Below are 20,747 nucleotides of genomic sequence, written 5' to 3'. Positions count from 1 at the left end.
TAATGATTGTTTTCCTTGGTTCCTACATTTGCTGCTGCTGATCAATTGGGAAGAGCCATATAGCCTAATTCACAAGGATACTCCAGACAAAAAACTGCAGAAGTAGAGGAAGAAAATCATTCTTGATGCAAATTTTGTGTCTGAATTTCGATAAATGACCACTTGTTTGGTTTTTTTGTATTTTAGGTTGATATCAGCTCAGCTGCCAGAACTTTGCCCCGTGGCGCTGCAGAGGTCCACATCTTAATGGATTGCTGTAGTCTCCTAATTTCTCCGTTCACCCAGTTTCCTGCCTCGTGAGAATATTAGCTAGCACAGAACCTAGAAAAGTTACATGTAAGTCTTAATTCAAGCTCCTTTTTCCAGAAAAAAAAAAAAGCAATCAAAGAATGAAAATACCTCAGGGAAAAAAAACCCCAGGAATAAATATCATACTTCAAAAAGCATTCTGAAAGCTGTAATTCAACAGAAAACATTACGTTATGAATAAATGGATACTGAGGACTATTATTTGCTTTTAAAACTAATTAGTGATTGTGAGTTTTGTCATTCTGCAGACCTAAGTATTCTGCTACCATGGTAAAAAACATGTTTTAAATTGAGTAGTTGGGGTTTTTTCCCCCCTTTTTTATTTCTCAGTAAGTGTGTGTGCACACATGCATGTGCATGTACATGCATGAATGTAATTTTATTTACCTCAGTGAATCCTAATGTCCAGCTTATGCCACAGCACACTCAAACTCATAAAAGCCTGGTTCCTGATACTGTAGTCCCGTAGTTGCCCAGCCATGTACATTTTAGGATAGAGTCCTTTCCTCTTGGTTGTACCTTTCCCTCTTGCTTCCTATTGAGTGACAACCAGAGCATCACTTTTCACCAGATTTTATTTAGATATTGAAAGGCAAGGAGTACCTTTTTAAAGCTGAAGTTTTCTTTTATCTATGTTGTGGCTGCAGCTTATCTAGATGTTTTTGTTTTAAGGATGTCAGTGGCTGGTTAAGGGTTGATCAAAGACCACCACAGAGGCGGCAGGAAAAAAATAATACAGTGGATCATAAAACTAGTCATTGGCAGTATCAAGCAGGAATAGAACCCAGGAGTCCTGAATCCTGGTCCTTCCTTTAATTATTAGATTGTGCTGCCTCCCTGCTGCTCAGTAATAATATAACAGTGACAGGGGTCATACATTAGCAGTAATCATATGATAGTTCGTGTGTGCTTTCATGCACACAGAGAATGAGAATATGTTCTGCTGTAGGAAAAATTGCACATTGCTGTACATGGTGCAAAGGAGTTGATTGAAGCCCCTGTTGGATCAGGCCAAAAAGGGATCAGTGATCTGCTTGGAGATGGGCTGAACCCAGTCTGGCCTTGTGAAACCTGTCAGCAGTTTTAAACCTGAAGGGAAGGTTCAGCAGAGAGAGGAAGCTGACTGTAAAGAGTTGTTGCCTTGTTGCAATGATCCTGAGTGCAAGAGGGAGAATATAAAGAAAGATTTGAGCCTTCTTAAGGATGGAAATCCACGAGCAGCCAAACTTGGGAGAAAGCATGGGCTGAACATTTTTACCATATTTCCTAGTGTATGATGCACCTTTCCCCTAAAACTCAGCCTGTCAGAATTGGGGCGGGGGGTGTTAAGTAGGAAGCTGATTTTCTGCCTGGGATAGAAGATCTCTGCTTTGCTTTCTACTTCACTGTGGAGCAGTTGTTGCATTACTGTTTAAGCAACTAAGGGAGTCAGTTGGCTGCAGTGATTCATTGTTCTTCAGTCCAGAGGCGCTAATGATTGGTGCCACTGATTAAGCTAACCTTTCTTTGAGGAATCTTGCTATATGTTCTCCATTTCACAGCCTTGGAAACTCTTTAGCCCTCTTCAGAATCATAGATCCACCCATAGGGACCAGTCTTCAGACACAGCTAGCATTTCAGCTGTAGTTAAGCAGGCAGGGGAGGGTGAATCAACTTGAAGATTAGGTTTGTCCCTGCTCTAGGCAACCATAACTCTGGAAAAATCTTTTTTTTCTTCATTCTGCTTTTCAAACGCAAGGTATTCTGGAGCATACTGTATGTGAGAAAATACAGTAACAAAACTGAATCCTAATTGGAGAGTATTTTTTGCTGGGATATGGATTGTGCTTCAGAGCAGCTTGAGGATCAGCATCTGAGCAGAGAGACTAATCTGAGCAGCAGACTGCGGCGCTTACTGATTCTCAGCCCCCAGTATGCATTAGTCTCATCCATGAACAAGAAGGAAAATAGGAAAGCTGAGCATAGCTAAAAAAAAATGTCTTCAGAAACGGGAGAGAATATTTTTTACATCTGTTAAGACGCTGCTGCTTGTGTTGCTCTCACTTTTGAGAGCAGAGATGTTGTCCCTCTGGAGAAGGCTGGGCCCTGCATTGCTCATATTCCATGGCCCTATCTGCACAGACACGTGACAACCAGCAGCTGGTCAAATAACTCTACCAGAAAAACATTAGGGGAATCCATGGAATGAAAAATCATGCTGGTGCAAGGTCCAGGACTTGCTGTAGCCTGTATAAGGGCATCTACTGTCTAACCTGCTAGTGTCCCCACCAGTAGGATTTAAATCTTGTTGTGTTCTTTGTAGTAGTCTTACTGTTATGGTGCTCATTGGCTGCTTACAGACATGGGGGGGAAAAAATACCGCAGTGCTTTACTTTCAGCTCAGTGCACCCCTTCACTGAATGCAGTGCGTGCCCAGAACAGGAATCACATCGGCACGACCTGGCTTGGCCAGCATCTGTATAGCTCATGTGCTTCAGCTATTAAATCAAACTGATTGAATCAGGTATTAGATAGAACTACCAAAAAGCCCTGTTGATGCATGTGAGCTATACAGATGCTGGCCAAGCCAGATCAAACTGACATGATTCCTCTTCCAATAAATCTCTAGTTTTTTGTTTTGTTTTTTGTTGAGTTTTTTCCATGTCTGTCAGCACCCTGTGTTTCCTCACTATAGCCATCAAAATAAGGTCAAGGTATGAATTTTAGTAAGATGTTTGCAAGTAAGGAAGTAGATAAAAGTCAAGGAAAACAGACATGTTTATTTCTCCAATAAATAAGGGACTATGAGCTGATTTGTTGATCATAGAGATTGGCAGTCTTCCCTTATTTTTGTGCATTGGTGTAACAGATTTGCAGTTTGCTATCTGGTCAGAATTTTCTCATTGTTTTTGTTTTATTTCAGATTAGCTAAACCTTAACTAGATAATCAATGTGCCCTAAACTAAATCCTGGCCCCTAAACTAAAAATTCCTATTTAGTGTGTGTGTGTGTGTGTGTGTGTGTGTGTGTGTGTGTGTGTGTGTGTATCCATATGCCTATCACTGGGTTTTGAACTATGTTGGCAAAATTCTCTTTTTTATTAAAACAGTATAACTTACATGTGGCTGGAATCAAGGAGTTGTATACATTCTGTTAATGCTTTACCTAATATTGTTTGTATAGCTGAAAAGTAGGTATGCAGAACTTCACTGTAGCAATATGACAAAAATCCCTATCCATTGTATACATGTCACTAGATTTTTTTTTTCAAATACATACTGAAACTCATTTTGAGAGTTTACATATGTATACCCAGGCGAGTAGTATGGATCAACTGGCTAATCCTAAAAGGGGTGTTAGCTGAACCAAAAAATTGTATTTAAAAAATCAGATATTGGAAAAAGAAGTGTATTAAAAAGGAGCTAAAAATGGAGCTGCAAAATGCAGACAGACTTGATAGTAAGTGAAAGTCATTTTCAAGCAGGTAGTAAGGGGCCCACATATGTTAACGGTGGCATAGGTTCAGTTGCTAATAGATGCACTGTTAGGCTAGGGACAGACATTCAAAAAGCCTGAGCCTGAATTGATTCAATCTTTGCAAGTTAGTCTAAACTGGCTAGGCTGAACCAGTTTGTGTCGTATAGACATCCACTCTGGACTGAAGAAATACAGGCACATGCCTGCAGTGGCTCAGGCTAGAAGCCAGGGGGCACGCCAGAGCAGCTGTTCCTTCCATTCTACAGTGCTAAGCTGAGGCGTGGGGGGGCCGTGGCCAGATGCTGGCAGGACATTTTGATTAGGGAGGCACCCCCTCCCCTGCTGTTTCTGACCAGCCAGCAGGGAGTTGACAACACAGTGTTTATAACCCCTAACTCAGTGTTTATCAGCCCATTAAGAAAACAAAAGCCTCCCTCATTAATTCAAGTTATTCTTAAACAACTATTTCCAAGGAAGGAAAGGAGGGAGGTTACCAGCTGAGCTGTTGATTAACTCCGAAAAACCGTAAGTGGATGCTGTCCTGTCTGCCTTATAGACACCTCTCAGCATTAACTAGCACAGGTGCTGGCTACAGTCTGTGATGTGGGAGAGAGGAATGGGGATGTGCTTGAGCAGGGAAGCCAGGCACAGGCTGCTGTGCCTGCCATCTCTGCCAGAGGTCCAGCAGGGCAGCCCAGTTATCTGAAACAGAAAGCCCCACCCAGGGCTGCAAAGCTTCTGGGATGCTGGGGGACTCTGGTTTAACTTGAACCAAGAAGCGGTGTGGGACAGACATTGCATAAACTCGTTTAAGCCAAATCAGTTATGTCTGATACTACATTCAGCCAGGTTTATCTCAAACCAGTTTCAGCCATTTTCAGACTGATTTATGTGCACTGATGGTCTGTTCTGTTACAGGTTTAAACCAGTTCCTGATCACTTAAACCTGTTTGTGTGTAATGTCTGTCCCTATCCTTAGACTGCAAACTTTTATAATTTTATTGGTCTTACATTATTTGGTGTTTTTCATAAAGGCCCAGCAGCTGGAGTCATTTGACTATGTGAGTCTCTGATATTTACTAACAGGTTTCTATCCCTTTAGACTTGTAGGAAAAAGTTTGAAAATATGACTAATAAGAGTTCACAAGCAAGAAGGCCAACCAGGAAACTCGTTTGAACCCTTCCTTCCCCCTCATGTTTTAAAGGCAGTCTCATGATTCATGGGCATTACTTATGTTTAGGGTTTGCAATACTATACATTTATGTTGGACAACAAACTTAAACATCATTTGCTTAGTAACAGTCTTAAAAACAGCAAGCATGGATCCAGATGCAGGGCTGGATCCAGGAGCTGAATGCACATGCATCAAAAAAATGATCTCACCCTTTGGTCACAGCTGAAGGACATTGGCAGGAGTGTAAGGGGTACTGCCTGTATTGTGAATAATCAGTAGTCTCATCTGCAAGCAGAATTATAATGTTGGGTCTCCAAATTAACTTGAAAAAACTGCATAGCTGGGAGAAATGTAAAATACTTAAATTAGTTTTGAGTGTTGGCATTGTGCTTAGGACCTTGCAAAACTTGAAACATGACGCACACTGCCTGAAAAAGTCATCTAATTGTACTGTCGTTACTGGCCTAGGATCCAACCCTGCATCTGGATCCATGTTAGCTGATACAAATATGAGGTCAAGGTGTCAGGTGCTTAATTAGCGCATCAGTATCATTCACGAACCAATATATAGTGATGGACTAGGGAAGTCAGGAAGAAAGTTTGTTCTTCTTTGAACAGCTTATACATTGTTTCCACATACTATCTCTGATAGTGTGATACAAATTGGGTTTTGATCAGATGCTATTGAAACTACAGTTTTTTTCAGCAAATGTTAGGCTATGGCTATACAGCTGTCCTGTTGACATCACAATGGAAGTGAGCTGCATTTTGAACTGCAGTTTGAAAACTGAGTTCACATTTTTGCAGTGTTGTTTCATAATTTCTTTTTAAAAAGGCAAAAATAATATGCCAATCAATAGTATTCTAAGCAGTCTTAATTTATACTAATACAAATAATTTTGTTGACTCTTAAAGGTATTAGTAAAAAACACAAAATAATGTCTATAACCTGCAGATAATAACAGTTTTCAGATTATTTCTTTATATCCACTTTAAGATTTTTTTTAAACCTGCCCACCAGCACTTGCTCCGCAGAAATATATATATTTTTTTTATTTTAAAGTTCACAATTTGATGATTAAATGTCTGTCATCTGCCCTCTTGCAGCTCAGACATGAGGAACGGATTGATTTTATTCTATATCCAGTGGTTGCCAAAATCAGACTTCATTAGACCAACAAGAGATCTCCGAGTGAAGAGACACTTCCTGTGAAAAACCCAGTTCCTAGAGTTTTATATCCATCATAGTAGTTCTCAGCTCTCATGGCAGTATGGAAGGGAAAAGGTAGTATTCCTATTGCTGAGCATGCAGAAGTGGATTCCTATGCCCAGTATTTCTGGATTCTGTGCCACATCTGTCATGACATTGCAGGAAAAAATTCTCTTTTTCTATGCTTGCTTTTTTTATATGATGGTAGAATTACTTGTGTTCACAGTAGGTCTACTTTGGAAAAAAATGGACACCTCTGACTTGCATGTTACTTACTTGGTGAATGTCATGAAATATGGGGATGTGTTGCACTTTACTGTACATACAGGTAAACTGAACAGGATATGCACTTCAAGGGTCAGGCATATACAAGTTTTTGTGCACTTTTGAAGAAATGGGCTTTTTTATTTGGGGAAGGAAGTGTTTACAGGGCTGGATGTGCAGCCTTTAATAGTGGATTGTACTGCTATCTGTCTGTCTCTGTGAGGAGGTTAATCTGTCACCCATCATACTATCAGAATACATGTACAATGAATACCAGTACTGAAACCCCAAGTGGATTTTGTGAAATGTTTCTTTCCCTTTCTTGGCTCAAAATTCTGCTTTGGGATACAGTTTTGGTGTGGTGTAGGTTTTTTTGTGAAAGTGGGGAAGTGAGAGAGATGAGCATGATGGAGATCTCAGGTTCATTGATGAGTGCTATTCAGTGATGGAAATGCTTTTCCCTGTTACTTGCCTTTTAGCACAGGGATGGTACAGGAATCAGCATGCTACTCAGCCAGCCACCCTGTGACAGAGGAAGAAATCACAGAAAGGACTTTAGTCCTCCATGCCCCCCCCCTTTCTGAAGCAGGATCAAGTATGCCTATATCATTGCTGACAGATGATGTTTCTTAATATCAACCTATCTGTGGTAACCTGTTATAGTATTTAACCTTTCTTATCATTAGAAAAGTGTTTTCCTAATATCTGACCTGTTGCCTGTTACATCTGCCCTGTGAATTGAGCCAGTTAATACTACCCTCCATAGTAATTGATCATTGTGCCCTTTTAAATCAGACTTTTACATGCTGAAAGACTGGAAATGGCACATTCATATCTGAGTAGCTCACAATGTGTTTAATTCACAGTAAATTGCCGAATTAAAGCCAAGCTACTTAGATGCTGCTGTAACTTTTATTTCAAAGGGTGACACCAATCCAGTCACCTGGAGTTCATCAGCAGCCCCATAGAGCCAATTGGATAAGCAGCACCCTTTGAAATAAAAGCTGAAGCACACAGCTAGAGCATCTCAGTAGTCCCATGCAGTTTGTTGGCTGTGGGCATATGTACTTCTAGCTAGTTTTGAAACCCTTATCTTCATAGCTGGCTATGGAACCTAATTTTGTAATAAAAAAAAAAAAAATCCCTGTTCTTCTATGTCATGTACATAAGGAGTATACATCAGGACATGGGAGAATGTCTGTTCATCAGAGTGCCCCAAGGAAAAACAAGGACCAACGGTCATAAACTCCTCCAAGACCGTTTTAGGCTAGACATAAGAAAAGATTTCTTTACTGTCCGAGCCTCCAAGACCTGGAATAGACTCCCTCCAGAAGTGATGCAGGCATCTACTCTGGACTCATTCCAGAAGTGCTTGGATGCTTACCTTGCTGGGATCCTTTGACCCTAGCTGTCTTCCTGCCCCTGGGGCAGGGAGCTGGACTTGATGATCCTCAAAGTCCCTTCCAGCCTTAACATCTATGAAATCTATGTGCTCCACCCTGCACCATCTGGGATGCAAACAGACTGTGAATTCTTTCCAGTTTTTCTACATCTTTCTTAAAAATGTGATGTACAAAATTAGACACAGTATTTCAGGTAAGGACTCATCAGGGCTAAACAGAGTGGAATAATGATCTCTATCTTGTATATGACATGTCTATTCCAGATCCCAGAACAAGTTTTGCCTCTTTAGCAGCAACATCAGACTGCCTCATATTTGATAAATATTTGCAATAAATCTGTTTTTGATGATATTCTTAAATAAATGTAAAGCAGATATGTCTAGTTCTGCAGTATAATCTGGAAATATGACCCAGCTTGGGAATTTATAGAATGGGATTTGAGGAGGGAGGGAGTTTTTAGTAACTGTTGTCCATAGCAGGAGATGCGTATTTGACTAGCTTTTCTGCTGAAACTATGGCACCCTAGCTGGAAGAAATTGCCATTTCCATTTTTTTTAATCCATGGTTTGAGTAGTACCATAAAGCTGTTAATGTGACAGTTTGCATTCTTTCTACATACTGTTGCTATTACTGAGAGGAATGGTAGGATTTGATCTGATGACAACGAATCAAACTGAATAGAGTATTTGTGCATCACTTCAAGGGTGTGTGGCGCTACGTAGGTGTGAAGTATTATTATTGATCTGTTTACTTTTTTGTTTTCACGTGCTGGTGATGTTATTGAGAAGTTTTGTATCTGGCGCAGATGGGAGTCTGTGTGTGTCAGCCTGAGTGACTGAGTCAGTTCTTGGCTCAGACAGATAACATTTCCTTTTACCACAAGGGACTGTGATTACTAGCATTTCCCCGTAGGTGGGGGGGACAGTACCTTCATGACACTCAAGTTTCCCACAGAATATCCCACCTGCCCATGCTTAACTTTTATTAAGAAGATACTGAAAGACGGTGTCAGTGAAATCAACTTTCTCTTTAACCTAAACCAGTGAAAACTAAAATTAATTTCACCACATGAGTTTTGTTTTCGCTGCTGCTTAAAGCTATCCCCCTTCCCTTGCAGGGCACTGTACAGTCATTCAGTGCCCGATTTGGGGGCGGTGTGGTTGTAACCCAGTGGAGTATGACCCATTTTTTCATAATACTAGATACCTGCGCCTGTACAGCACACACCAGAAGATCCTGCGACCTAAAATCGTCACGAGAAAAAAGTATACCTGACTTCGACAGTATTGTGTAAGCTGCAAGGTGTTTGGAGCAGCTGGCTCTGCGTGAGACTACATGTTAATTACTAGAAGATGACGGGCAGTTTTGTCTAGTCTGCAGTTAATGAGCAAGTGCAGGTAAAGATATGTTTTCTGGAGCTGACACTTTTGTGTCGCAGATTATTTTGTTAAATACTAATCGCTTGCTTGCTGCACATGTTTCCTGTTATGATTTACGGAGAGCAAGAGTGTTATAATTGAAGCTTTAGTAGCCATAATAACTTGCGTTTTCAAGAAGAGTGAGATGATTAATGAAAGCAGACTGTCAGCTTTCCTTCCTATACCCCCAGACGTCCCTTCCTTCCTCCCTTTCTTCCTTCCTCTCTCTTTCTCTCTTTCTTTTGGTTAGTCCTGTGCAGATATTCTCGTGATGGCTTTGCTTATACTTGTACTGCTTAGAAATGTGTGTGTGGTAAGGAGAAACATGTCAAACGTAGAGGAGAACGGTGACTGTAGCTTGCGTGTGGCTAGGTTTTGAATGGTCATGCATAAAAATTAAGAAGTAATTTGCAGAGCAAATTTAAGTAAAATGGAATTTAAGCATGACGAAATGAAAGCATGAGAACTAGAGAGTCTCTAGTTCTTCTAATGCTACTATTATGAGTGTGAAGGGATTTTTGGGGAAAAAAACAGATTCTAGGTAGTGCATTCAGTATAATTTCTCACTGATAAGTCAAAAATAGCCCCTTCTAAATCACCAGTTTGAAAGAGCTAGAAAAGGAAATATATCCTGTTCATTAACAATGTAAAATTGATCAATGCTTAGAAAACATGAATTTGAGTACCTGTTGCCCAGACAGCGAATAAGAACAAAGAATGGGAGATTCTCTGACTGCATAAAAGGCCCCATTTATGTCCTGTTGCAGTGTATATGGTAATATAAATATATCTTTGCAGTTTAAAATAATGCAACAAAGCCATAAATATAAATTGGAAAAAACAGAACTGATTTTAGCTACTTGATATCCCGTGTTGAGATGAGACATTGGTTTAAGTTTTTTGCATTTGTATACTTTGTGCTGTAGGTGTTGGAAGTGTGGGTGGCCAAGAAAAAGCAGTGGTTACAATAAGATTTTCCATTTATTGCCCTTTGTGTACACCTAAAAATAAGATTCAGATGCTTCAGAATCTGTAGAGCAAGCATAATCATTCTGTTAGCTCTGATGGCTGGGTTGCACACAGCTCTGCCTCTGTCTGGTAAGTTCTATGTATGGGTGCTTGTAAGAGTGTCTTTGTTGAAATGAGAGGCCAGGGCATTTACTTACTGTTAGCCCATGTATGACACTTTATCAGCATTTTCTCATTCTAAGTATCAAAACAATGCTAATATATAAATAAGAATGGTTTTTGGAAATAAAATTGTCCTGGTATCTGGGTAAAACAGCTGTAGAGTCTGTCACCCAAAAGCACAGCTGCATAGCTTGAGCTGTTGAGCTATAACTTTTTGCTTTTTTTTTTATTTTATTTTATTTTTTTTTAACTACATTTGCTCTTTGCCAGTCTGCTGAATAGCAAGGAAAAGAATTCTTAATGATGACCTTTGGTATGTAAAACCCCTTTGTTTGCATTATTAGATGATAGGATTACTAAGTGCTGGCTTTTCCAGGTAGCCACATCTGTTAAAGGGTACATTAAATTAGTTAAAACATACATTTATTGAGTTGCTGAATCTAGTATGACCATACTAATTGACAATGTGTCAGTTTATTGTCTAGAAAAACATGAAGGAGAAATGTTGTCAGCATATGCAGGGAAATTCAGAACTTTAAGGTCCCAGCTCTGGTACTGTCCCTGTTTCACTCATGAAGTAGCTGTGGTATTTCCAAAGAATGAGTGTACCTATGCATTTTGAGCTTTTCAGTTTGATGTGATTCGTTAAATGGGTGAATAGAGAAGCAAACGTTCAGGAGATACTTTGTGAAGCCTTAAAAAAATAAAGGCACAACCAAAACAGTTTGTTTTCCAGTGCGTCTTGCCTTCCTGTTCATAGCCTTGTTCTCCCTTCAGGAGTTTTCCAAGTTTCTAAAACAGAAGAAACATTCATTTTTGGTGGCTTTAAAACCAAGCTAAGCAAGAATATTGGTCTCCCGTTCTGCACAGCCCTGCACAGTAAAAGATGATGTAGTGAAGACACTCAAAGGCATAAGCAGTTGTTCCATGGAGTATTGATGCTGTGTGCAGTGGGCTTTTTATTATGCAATATAAAATTCCATTAAATTTGCTCCATGTAAACCATCCCCTTCTTTTAGGAATAGAACTCTGCTGTGTGTGATTATTACTATCTATTCATCTCATCACCTTTGCCTTTTTATTTAAATACGTATTTCTGCCGTAACATCTGTGCACATCCACTGTAGAACCTGCTGATATACCATATAAAAGGCATCAGTAATCAAGGCTTGAAATATTTCAGGTGGGAATGGGCAAAACTTCAGGAATAATTAGCTTCTACAGTGGTGTTTTCTGCAGGGAATTAAATTACATCTGTTATAATTATCTGTGCATCTCAATCCTGTAGGTGACCAGCTGCTGACAAGCAGGATAAACATTTGTTGTCATTTTTATTGTACATTCTCCATATTTGATACAAATATAGACTTTTTTTTCCTTTTTTGCTGCTGCTAAGCCTAATACAGATGAGTTCAATCTAATCACTTCGAAGATAACTCCCAGAGAATCTGTGTCATGTGGTAAGAACACTCATGCTGCATTTGGTGCTTCTGTCTGTTTCCAATTGGTATGATACAATATTTTCTTTTCCATGGGTATCTCCCAGACACTACTTTCAGTAATGGTATGTAGGATGCATTGTGCAATTGGTAAACAGCATAGTCATCTTCATTTTTTAATCAATAGCATTGTATTTTTTGCCTAGGGAGTCAGATGGAACCTCTTTAGTTTTCAGTAGTCTTTGCAGAGATGCTTAGTCTACTCTGCTCCAATTTCTCTCATTTAAGAGCTAGGGACAGATGTTCAAAACGCCAGAGCCTGAATTGATTCAATCGTTGTGGGTTAGTCTAACATGCATAGATTGAACCAATTTGCAAATGAATAGACATTCACTTTTGACTCTGGAAATGCAGGCATGTACCTGCAGTGGCTCAGGCCAGAAGCTGGGGAGTGCTAGAGTCAGCCCTCAACTGGAAGGAAATTAAGTTGAGGTGGGGGACAGGGCAAGGCTCAAGAAGGCCTGAGTATGACTGGGGAGGGGTTTAAACTCAGGCAGGGTCTGCTTAGAGAGGGATGGGGAAGCAGCCCCTGGCAGGGGTCCCAAGCCCTCCCACCTCCACTCACATGTTGGTTGGTGGCAGGAGTGGGGCAGGGGGGGGAAGCAGACCTCAGTAGCCTGAGGAGTTTAATCCCCCTACTGCAGGAGGGGGGGCACAGCATGGACACTGATAGGCCCTGCTCATGCACGCGGGGCCACAGAGGCCAGTAGCCGCAAGGAAGGGCAGCATTACAGCAGGGGAGAATTGACGCAGCACCCTGGGCCAAATCCCTCTGAGAAGTGGCCAGCCGGCCATGGGGCGGGGAGCAGGGAAGTGACCTGGCTGCAGGGAGGTGGGATGTGTCATGGCTGCAGGGAATCAAGGAGCTGGGGCTAGTTATGGAGCCCAAGTCCCCACTGCCTCCTGCTGCGGCAGCATGGCCTGGGCTGGGGCAGCACCAGCCATGGGGGTCAATCCCTACCACCTCCTGCCTTCAGCCCCACTCAAGGGCCATGGTTTGCAGGTAGGCTGCAGCTGCTGCGCGGTTCTCCACCCCCTCCCTCTCCCAGTGGCAGCAGAGTGAACTATTGTGGTGGGTGCAGGTGAAGCATCTGCCACCTGCTTGTGGTAGTGCCAGTCACTCAGGACAGGCTGCTGTGGTAGGCAGCAACTGGCCTGCAGCAGTCCACCCCTCCTTTTCCTGGTGGTGGCAGAGTGAACTATTGCAGTGGGCACAGGTGAAACACCTGATGCCTGTTCACAGTGGTGCCAAGCTCTTGGGGTAGGCTGCTGTAGGCCAGGGATGGCAGTGCAGGCAACCATAACAGCAGGCAGAGGTGAGGGTACCGGTCAACTGCTGCCTGTTTGCAGCAGTGCCAAGTACTCAGGGTGGGCTGCCACAGACCAGTTGCTACCTAGCTGTCTGGGCCATGGGGCAAGGCCAAACTGGGCTGCAGTAGTCCATTGTCTCCCCCTGCTGCTGCTCATGCCCCTGACCCACAGCAGCCCACCCCATGCACTCGGCACCTCCGTGAGTAGGTGGTGGGTGACAGGAGCATCACCTGCCACCGCCACAATAGTTCACTCTCCCACTGCTGGGAGATGCAGGGGGATGGGGAGCCATGCTGCAGCCGGCCTATAAATTATGGCACCTGTGTAGAGCTGGAGGCAGCAGGTGCTGATCCCTGCCCACTGGGGCTGCCCCAGCCCAGGCCTCACTGCCAGAGTGGAAGGCAGTGGTGAGTTGGGCTCTGTAACTAGCCTCAGTTGCCCCCCATCCCTTCTACCAGATCACTTCCCCCACTCCTCACCTGTCCTCACAGCCAGCTGTCTGTTCCTCGAAGACACTCAGCCTGGGGCACTGTGTCGGTGCCCCTACCACCACCACTGCTGCTTGCATTGGGAGGAATTAAACCCCCTTAAATCCCCTTAGGCTATTGGCATCTGGCCCCCATGGCCCCGGTGCACAAGCAGAGTCTATTGGTGCCCACGTTGCACCCCCACCCTGCAATGTGGGGATTAAACCTCCGCTTTCCCTCAAGCAAACAGGCTCTGGCCCTACCCCTGCTCCTGCTGCTGGAACAGTGAGGGGGTTGGGGGGCTGAAGACACCTAGCAAGGGCTGCTGCCCCCTTGCCAGGCAGACCCAGCAGCACTTCAGAGCAGGGTTTCCCATCACTTAAAGCTGGAGCAGTGATAGTGGTCTGGCTAGAGAGAAGAGGGGTGGGGCCAGCTCTGCTTGGCAGGAACAGGCAGTCCAGGACTGCAGAGCATGCTGGGATGCTGAAGGACTCTGATTTAACTTAAACTGGGACGGGGACTGGGACAGAAGTTGCATAAACTGGTTTGACCCAAATCAGTTCAGTCTGATACTACATTCAACCAGGTTTATCTTAAACCTGTTTTGGCCATTTTTAAACTGATTTATGTGCGCTCAGCTTATGTTCTGGTATAGGTTTAAACCAGTTTCTGATCACTGAAACCAGTTTATGCGTAACTTCTGTCCCTAGGCAAGATGTCCAAAGTAAACAGTCACAGGTGCAGGGACTGAATTAAGACTATTGTAAGAGAGTTCTGGCAGTGGAACAGAGTTCTTCAGCTGAAGTTCAGTAACCTTTTGGGCTGTACTGCAGGACATCTACCTCAGGAAATCAGCAGGACAGGTTATTTAAATCTTCCTTCCCCTCCCAGGACAAACACAGCTGTAATCGGGCTTTTTAAACAATCATTTCTCATATGCTCATTTAATGCTTTTTCCCCTTAGTTTCTGGCATGGCAAGCCTGCCTGAAATGTAGAGGAATGATCTTCTAGTGCACACGGCCTTTAATTTATGCAGGTGCCTCTGCTTTGTTGCACTGTCATATGCTGGAAATACTGTGAAAAAGCATGGAGGAGGAGGTAGTAGATCATACTCAGCCTGTGATCCCCTCCTACACACTCATTCGGAATGGCGAAGGCTTAGAAATGCAACTCAGTGATACGATATGATCAGATCCTGACATAACAGTTGATTGTTCGTTTATGCTTTTCATGTACTGGAGGAAGAGAATTGGCCAGTTATTATTGCATTACTTGAATAATACAAAACATTAGCAATGGAGATTTACTATAATGGTGTATTTTAAGTGCATCTCTGCTCTGCTGGTTTCACTTTTAATGCACTCCTAAGGAATGCTTTAGAGGTTATTGCTAATGGATGAATCTTCAGGAAAATTGGAATTTTCAAGCAAGATTGACATTTGGAGTGAGAAATATAAATCTAATGAGAGTATTTCAGCACAGGTTTGTAATTAGGGATGAATAAAGTAAATTTGTACACGCAGTCTACAAAAGGGCACAATGGAAGGTGAAATTGCACACTGTGCAGTGAATGAGCGATGAAAGCCAATGTATCAGTGTCATGGCATGACAGTGTAGAGTATAAATGATACTGTCACTGAGTGCTGCAGAAGGTATCAAGGGAATTCCACTCCAGTAAATTACATTACTTAGACAGACCTGAAGGCATTGTGTCTGAATGAGTGGAGGAAAAAAAGGTTGTCAGCACAAAGCAGAAGATATTACAGAACAACTGGCTGCAGGGTTGAAAATCGGTGTTTTTCTGATGTTTACCATGTAAGGCTCTTCAGTTGGTTTTTTAATTTTTTTTTAAATTCTAGTTAAAGCTTGTTGGTGAGGCAGTAACATTTTCTGGATGACATTCACGTATCTACGTAATGTCTTGGTTCATATCGTGTCTGATTTTTTCAGAGGGCATAATTGCATTCTATTCCCATTGCTTGGCTGGGAATAGGCACTCCTGCAAATTTGAGGCCAAACTAGTCAGTCTTTCTGAAGTTCTTTGAATGGGGGTCCTTAAGTATGCCTGAGGAAAATCTAGTGTTGATGCATAAATTTTTCTTTCCTCACATTAAGATACCAGGGTGGTGAGGGCTATGTAAAAGCTTAGATGATTTACATAGTAATGACAGTCTAGAAACAGGGTTACATTTACCCATATAATATACACATGTATCTAGTACATGGGTTACCTTCTTTGACCAAAACCCCATGTGCTCCCCGATGCATACCAGCTGCTGTTGGGTTTGCCATGCCTTAGTGCAAGAAAATATAGCTCCCAATGTCCTTCCTCCAAATCACTTTCTCAGTGAAGTTTCTTGAATAAGTTGAGAGATCTGCTTTAAAAGGTAAGGCCAGCACTTCCCCAAAGACCACAAATATCACTTTGGTGGTACACGATAGTATTATCTGTGGAGCATCCAGCAAAATGTTGACAGATTTTATACTGCTTAACTGGGTCTTTTCCACTTGCCAACTTGTTAAAACTGTCACCGAGCGTGTCTGCTATAAACAGTGGCTAGGGAGTACACTCAGTTTCTCCTTTCCAAAATTATGAGCAGCTTATTGGATTGAGGTGTCATTTTTCACCTGCAGTTACCATTCAAAGTGGTGTGAATATTAGCCAAGTAATCTGCAAAACTGAACAATCTGGGGATAAGACTCTGAGAAGGGAGTGCAAGAAAAGTAATAAGCATTTCAGATTAATAGTTCACATGTTTTTAAATGGCATGAAGATAATCGTGACAGTACAAACAAGTGGAGCTGAGTTCATAATTCTCCCCTGTAATTCTAAAATACAAATTAAAATACCACTTGGTTGATCTAATAAATTGTTTAAGCAGTAACTGACTTGCTTCAGTTAAGACGGTGAAGATCAAGTTGAGGACTTGTATTCAGGTAGCTCCCAAAGGTTTCTGCAAAAGTCATATGGCTGACTGATAGCAAAATTCAGTCCTAAAAATGTTATCCATAAAATGTTTAGCATACCATCAACAGGAAATGTTTAAAAAAAAAAAAGCCATGGAGAAGGTGGGCAGAGTATAACTAATCTGAGTACTCGTCTCTTTAAAATTCCATTTTTATTCTACCATACATAAAGTAATATTTATTAGTACAGAAGTATTTGTCTATTGATATATAGATATGCGCACAGAGATTGTACAGTATACAGTTATTCAGGTTGTCTCTAGGTGTGTTGCATTTGTGTGTGAAAGTTTTCTATTTTACCAAGTATTTTAACTTGGAAATCCAACTAGTTTGGAATAAAGCACTTCATAATTCATATTGTTTCTGAGCTCTGTAAGAAACATGCTCACAAACCAAAGTTTTCTAATCTGTGATCTCATTTCTGTGAAGTAATCTAGCCATTGTTTTCAAAATAAGCTGTGTTCTGTCATCCATTCTTCTATAGAAATGTTTTTGTTCGTGCCACCATAACTCTATCTACTACATCATCATTGTCTTTCTGGGGCTGATCTTGCAGTATTTATATAAACAGTCCAGCAATAAGTCATTAGGTCATTTACTTGAGTTCAGGGCTGTGAGATTGGACTCTAAATAGCAGTGAGGTAGTAAGAAGGGTAGAAGAGAGTGCAAGCAAGTATATGCCTGTACAGTTATTTCTCAGACTTCTTAAGGAAATGCTCAGGTTCTGAGAAAGAGATTGAGTATGTTGAATCATTTATGGGAATTACCTGGTAAATTATTATGTTCCACAAACAGTTCCACGTTCTTCACCCATTCTTGCTTGCCATCCCAATCCTTCCCTCCAGGAGGCTGCTGTTATCTATCATACCTTGAATAACAGATTTCCCTGTAAATTTACCTTGTGGAAGAAAGTGCCTGTGGCTCAAGTGGACACAGCTATCTAACATGTCAATAGTTTAATCTTAATTTTCATTATTAACACACTTGATAACACAGAACCATAAAGTTTTTGCTTTAACACTTGATAACACAGAACCATAAAGTTTTTGCTTTAACAGAAACTTCTCTATGAACTTTGATTTGCTTGTCAAAAAGTCAATCCATTACCATTAATGCTAATCTTACATTTAGCATAAGTGTGTTATTAAACTGACGACTGATGTGTAAAAACTGCCATTTGCATGAAGTTCCCAAAACTGCAGTAAAAGAGACTTTTGTTCTGACTTGGTATGGAAAAAAATGCAAAATAACACTAATCCTAACAGCAGAGATGTTCCCATAAAGACATGTTCTGAACAATAAGGTCATTTATTCATGTATGACATAAATACATAGGAATTTAAATAATGAGAGATCTCATGAAATGCAGTAGAATACACACCACTGGCATTGTGAAATTCTCTGTCTCTAAAACCCTATTTTCCTGGAAAAGCAGCTTTACTTTTGCTTTGAAAAGCCATTATCATAAGCCACTCTTTAAAAAAGATAAAATAAAAAAACCAGAAAAAGAAAAAGAAAAGAAAACACTTGTCTCACTGCAATATTAAAGTAATTTTCTGTCTTAAAAGCACCTCTTTCATATGGTAAAGTGCAATCTTGTATATGCCTCTGTGTATAATTGTGGTTTATAATGTTTCTCACAACCCCAACTTCTCCAAAATCAGGAAAACCACTTGACTGTTAGGCTTTCCTCTCCTGTATTGATTTTTACTTTCCAAGAAGGCCCTTTTAAAAATGTCCATCTTTTCAAGTGGCTTTTTGATATGTTATAAACTGATGACTCTCCCTCTGGATTCCACAAAGATGCTTTTGAAAGTAAAAGAGTTTAAGTTAAAAAGTTTTTCTCCCTCTCCCTTCCCACCCCAGGATTTTAAAGGAGACATTATTGTTTGCAGGTGCATAATCTTCTGATAGATCCTTTTGTTTTAGCTTTGAGTTCCAGTTCTATCACAGACTCTATATGAGCTCATACAAAATTACACTGTTCTCTCCATTTTTCCATTTGTGAAATGAGGACAATAATGCTTATCTATATAGTGAACTGCTTTTGAGATCTGCAAAAGAAAAAGGTATACCACTTATATAAATTCACAGTAGTAGTACTTTGCAGGATTGTAGATGCATGAGTCGCTTCACGATTGATATAGTGTGCTATACGATGAACAGAATTCCTGACCTGACAAATTCACAATCTAAGAGGGCGGAAAGTGTGTGGTGCAAAGCAGAACAAACAGTGTGTGGCTCTAGTAGTCATTACAGCTGGAATGCTTAATGGAACAGATGGGTATTCAGTAGGCTTTCTTTCTTCAAAAAAAAAAAAAAAAGGAAGATTCTTGGCACAAGTTAGTAGTCAGTCTGTTCAAGTGTAAGGCATAGCATAGAAGGAGAGACAAAGTCAGGAGTTGGAGAAGAAGACAATGAGAACAGCTTGGAAAAATGGCAGAATGAGGGCAATGCCATGAGAGTTTGGGAAGGTGAAGCCTCCTATAAGTAGCGATGGCATCAAGTGCATCTTGTACTGGGAGTCCTTGGAAATAGCATGGCAGAGTTTTTTGGGGGGTGGGGCAGGGAAACTGTCACTGTGGACCATTTCTCCAGCATTAGTCTCTGTGTGGGTGCTCTGCAAAGCCAGAAGTGCTGCCTAGTTGTCTTAAGTGATGGAGACATTCCTCAGCAATGTCTGATTTAATCTATAATACATTGCTAAAGTATTTGCAAACATGCATGCAGCATCATTACAAAATCTTCGTGACCAGAGAAACATTTCATCCTATCACTGTTGACAGAAAAGATTGCCTACTGATAATTGCTTTGCTTAAGTGTCTGATAATATGCCAGAAATGAGAGCATTGTATGTTAGGTCATCTTTAATTATGGATGTACCACCTGTCAGCTTTAAATCAGGAGGAGATTAGCTTTCCCTTTGGATTTCATGTAGGCAAAAGAAGCAATCTTTCAACCACAGAAATGAACTATTGTAAGCAATGTCTGTATAGTAGAGTTTTTAAAGGTAGCCTCTTAATCTTCCCTGGTTATTAATAAGCTATCTGCTTGTGCAAAAATAGTTGAAACATTCCTTGAACTGTATCCAATAATGATGATTTCCTAGAGAGAGGATTTCAGTCTGTCTGTTGCATTTCCTGATTATTTTTTCTTTTTTTTTCCTTTCCTTTTCACCATGTCCAAAACATGGGGTAGGCTGAGGCAGGAAAGGTCAGAAGGAAATCTCTTAGTGCGTTGGCCTTGCTCTAGTTAAGGTTTCAGGACACATTCCTTTCCAGTTTTATTAGACTGTACTCTGCTAGTAAATCTAGTAGAGCTAGGTGGGGGGACTCAATGGGAGCAGTAAGAAACTTGAATGGAGATACAGTGGAGGTCTTGGAAGACATGAAATGAAGAGCCATAGCTGTATGAACTTAATCATTTTTACTTTTGCATTGAAATGTATTAGGGAAACATGAATTTTTTGGGGAATATTGAAGGATTTTTTGTTAGCAGGCTGTTTTTAACTGTTGGCTTCCTTTAAAAGTAATACTGTACAAGTAGGGGTGCACTGATAAGAGATTCTTTGGGCTGATACCAATGGCCTATTTTTAACAAGCCATATCAGCTGATACCAGTCCAATTACCGATATGCAGCCGGACAGCTTCGAGAGCAGCATCTGGTGGTAAGTCTGTTGTGGAGGAAGGGGCATGGGGGGGCAGATTGAGGCCCCCATGATGAGGGAGGGAGTGGGGCTAGGACAGAAGCAGGGGCTACACAGCCGGGGCAGAGCATGGGACATAGCCACAAAGAGCTCATTCCGGAGGGGGGCAGCGGCTCCTGCCACTACACGCACCCAAGGAGGGCATGGCAGATTTGTGGGGGGCAGGTGCCTCTGGATCTGCGTGGGGCGAGGGAGGGCTGCTGCTGTGGCCTGGGGCGAGGAGCGGTGCAGGGTTCTTCCTGGCAGGGTGGGGCTGAGCTGGAGCTGCACTCTGAGCAGGCTGGCAGCGCTGGGGGGAGGGGAAGCTGCAGCCACTCCAAAATTTGCGATAACCCCCCTACCCCTCCCAGTACTGCTGCCATCTGCCCTGAGTGGAGCCTGGCCCAACCCTGTCCCTGCTGGGAAGAGCTCAGCACTATCCCCAGCCCA

General features: G+C 41.7%; 1 protein-coding gene across 4 annotated transcripts in view; it reads left to right on the top strand.

Moving 5' to 3' along the window:
* The window catches only part of BACH2 (BTB domain and CNC homolog 2), a 264,660-nt gene that overhangs the window by 143,946 nt on the left and 99,967 nt on the right, over window positions 1-20,747 (top strand). For 2 of the 4 annotated variants that reach the window (XM_019537759.1, XM_019537758.1), the window contains one exon: window positions 187-336. The exons of 1 other annotated variant lie outside the window; for it this stretch is intronic. The gene's annotated coding sequence lies outside the window, so the exon portion shown is untranslated. Of the gene's footprint in view, window positions 1-186; window positions 337-9,019; window positions 9,215-20,747 lie in introns of all 4 variants that reach the window. One more of the 4 variants, XM_019537760.1, reaches the window with a different exon arrangement.

This window comes from Crocodylus porosus, unplaced genomic scaffold (genome assembly GCF_001723895.1).
Source record: "Crocodylus porosus isolate Cpor-Errol unplaced genomic scaffold, CroPor_comp1, whole genome shotgun sequence".
Classification (NCBI taxonomy): Eukaryota; Metazoa; Chordata; order Crocodylia; family Crocodylidae; genus Crocodylus; species Crocodylus porosus.
This window is presented reverse-complemented; position numbering and strand designations above follow the sequence as displayed.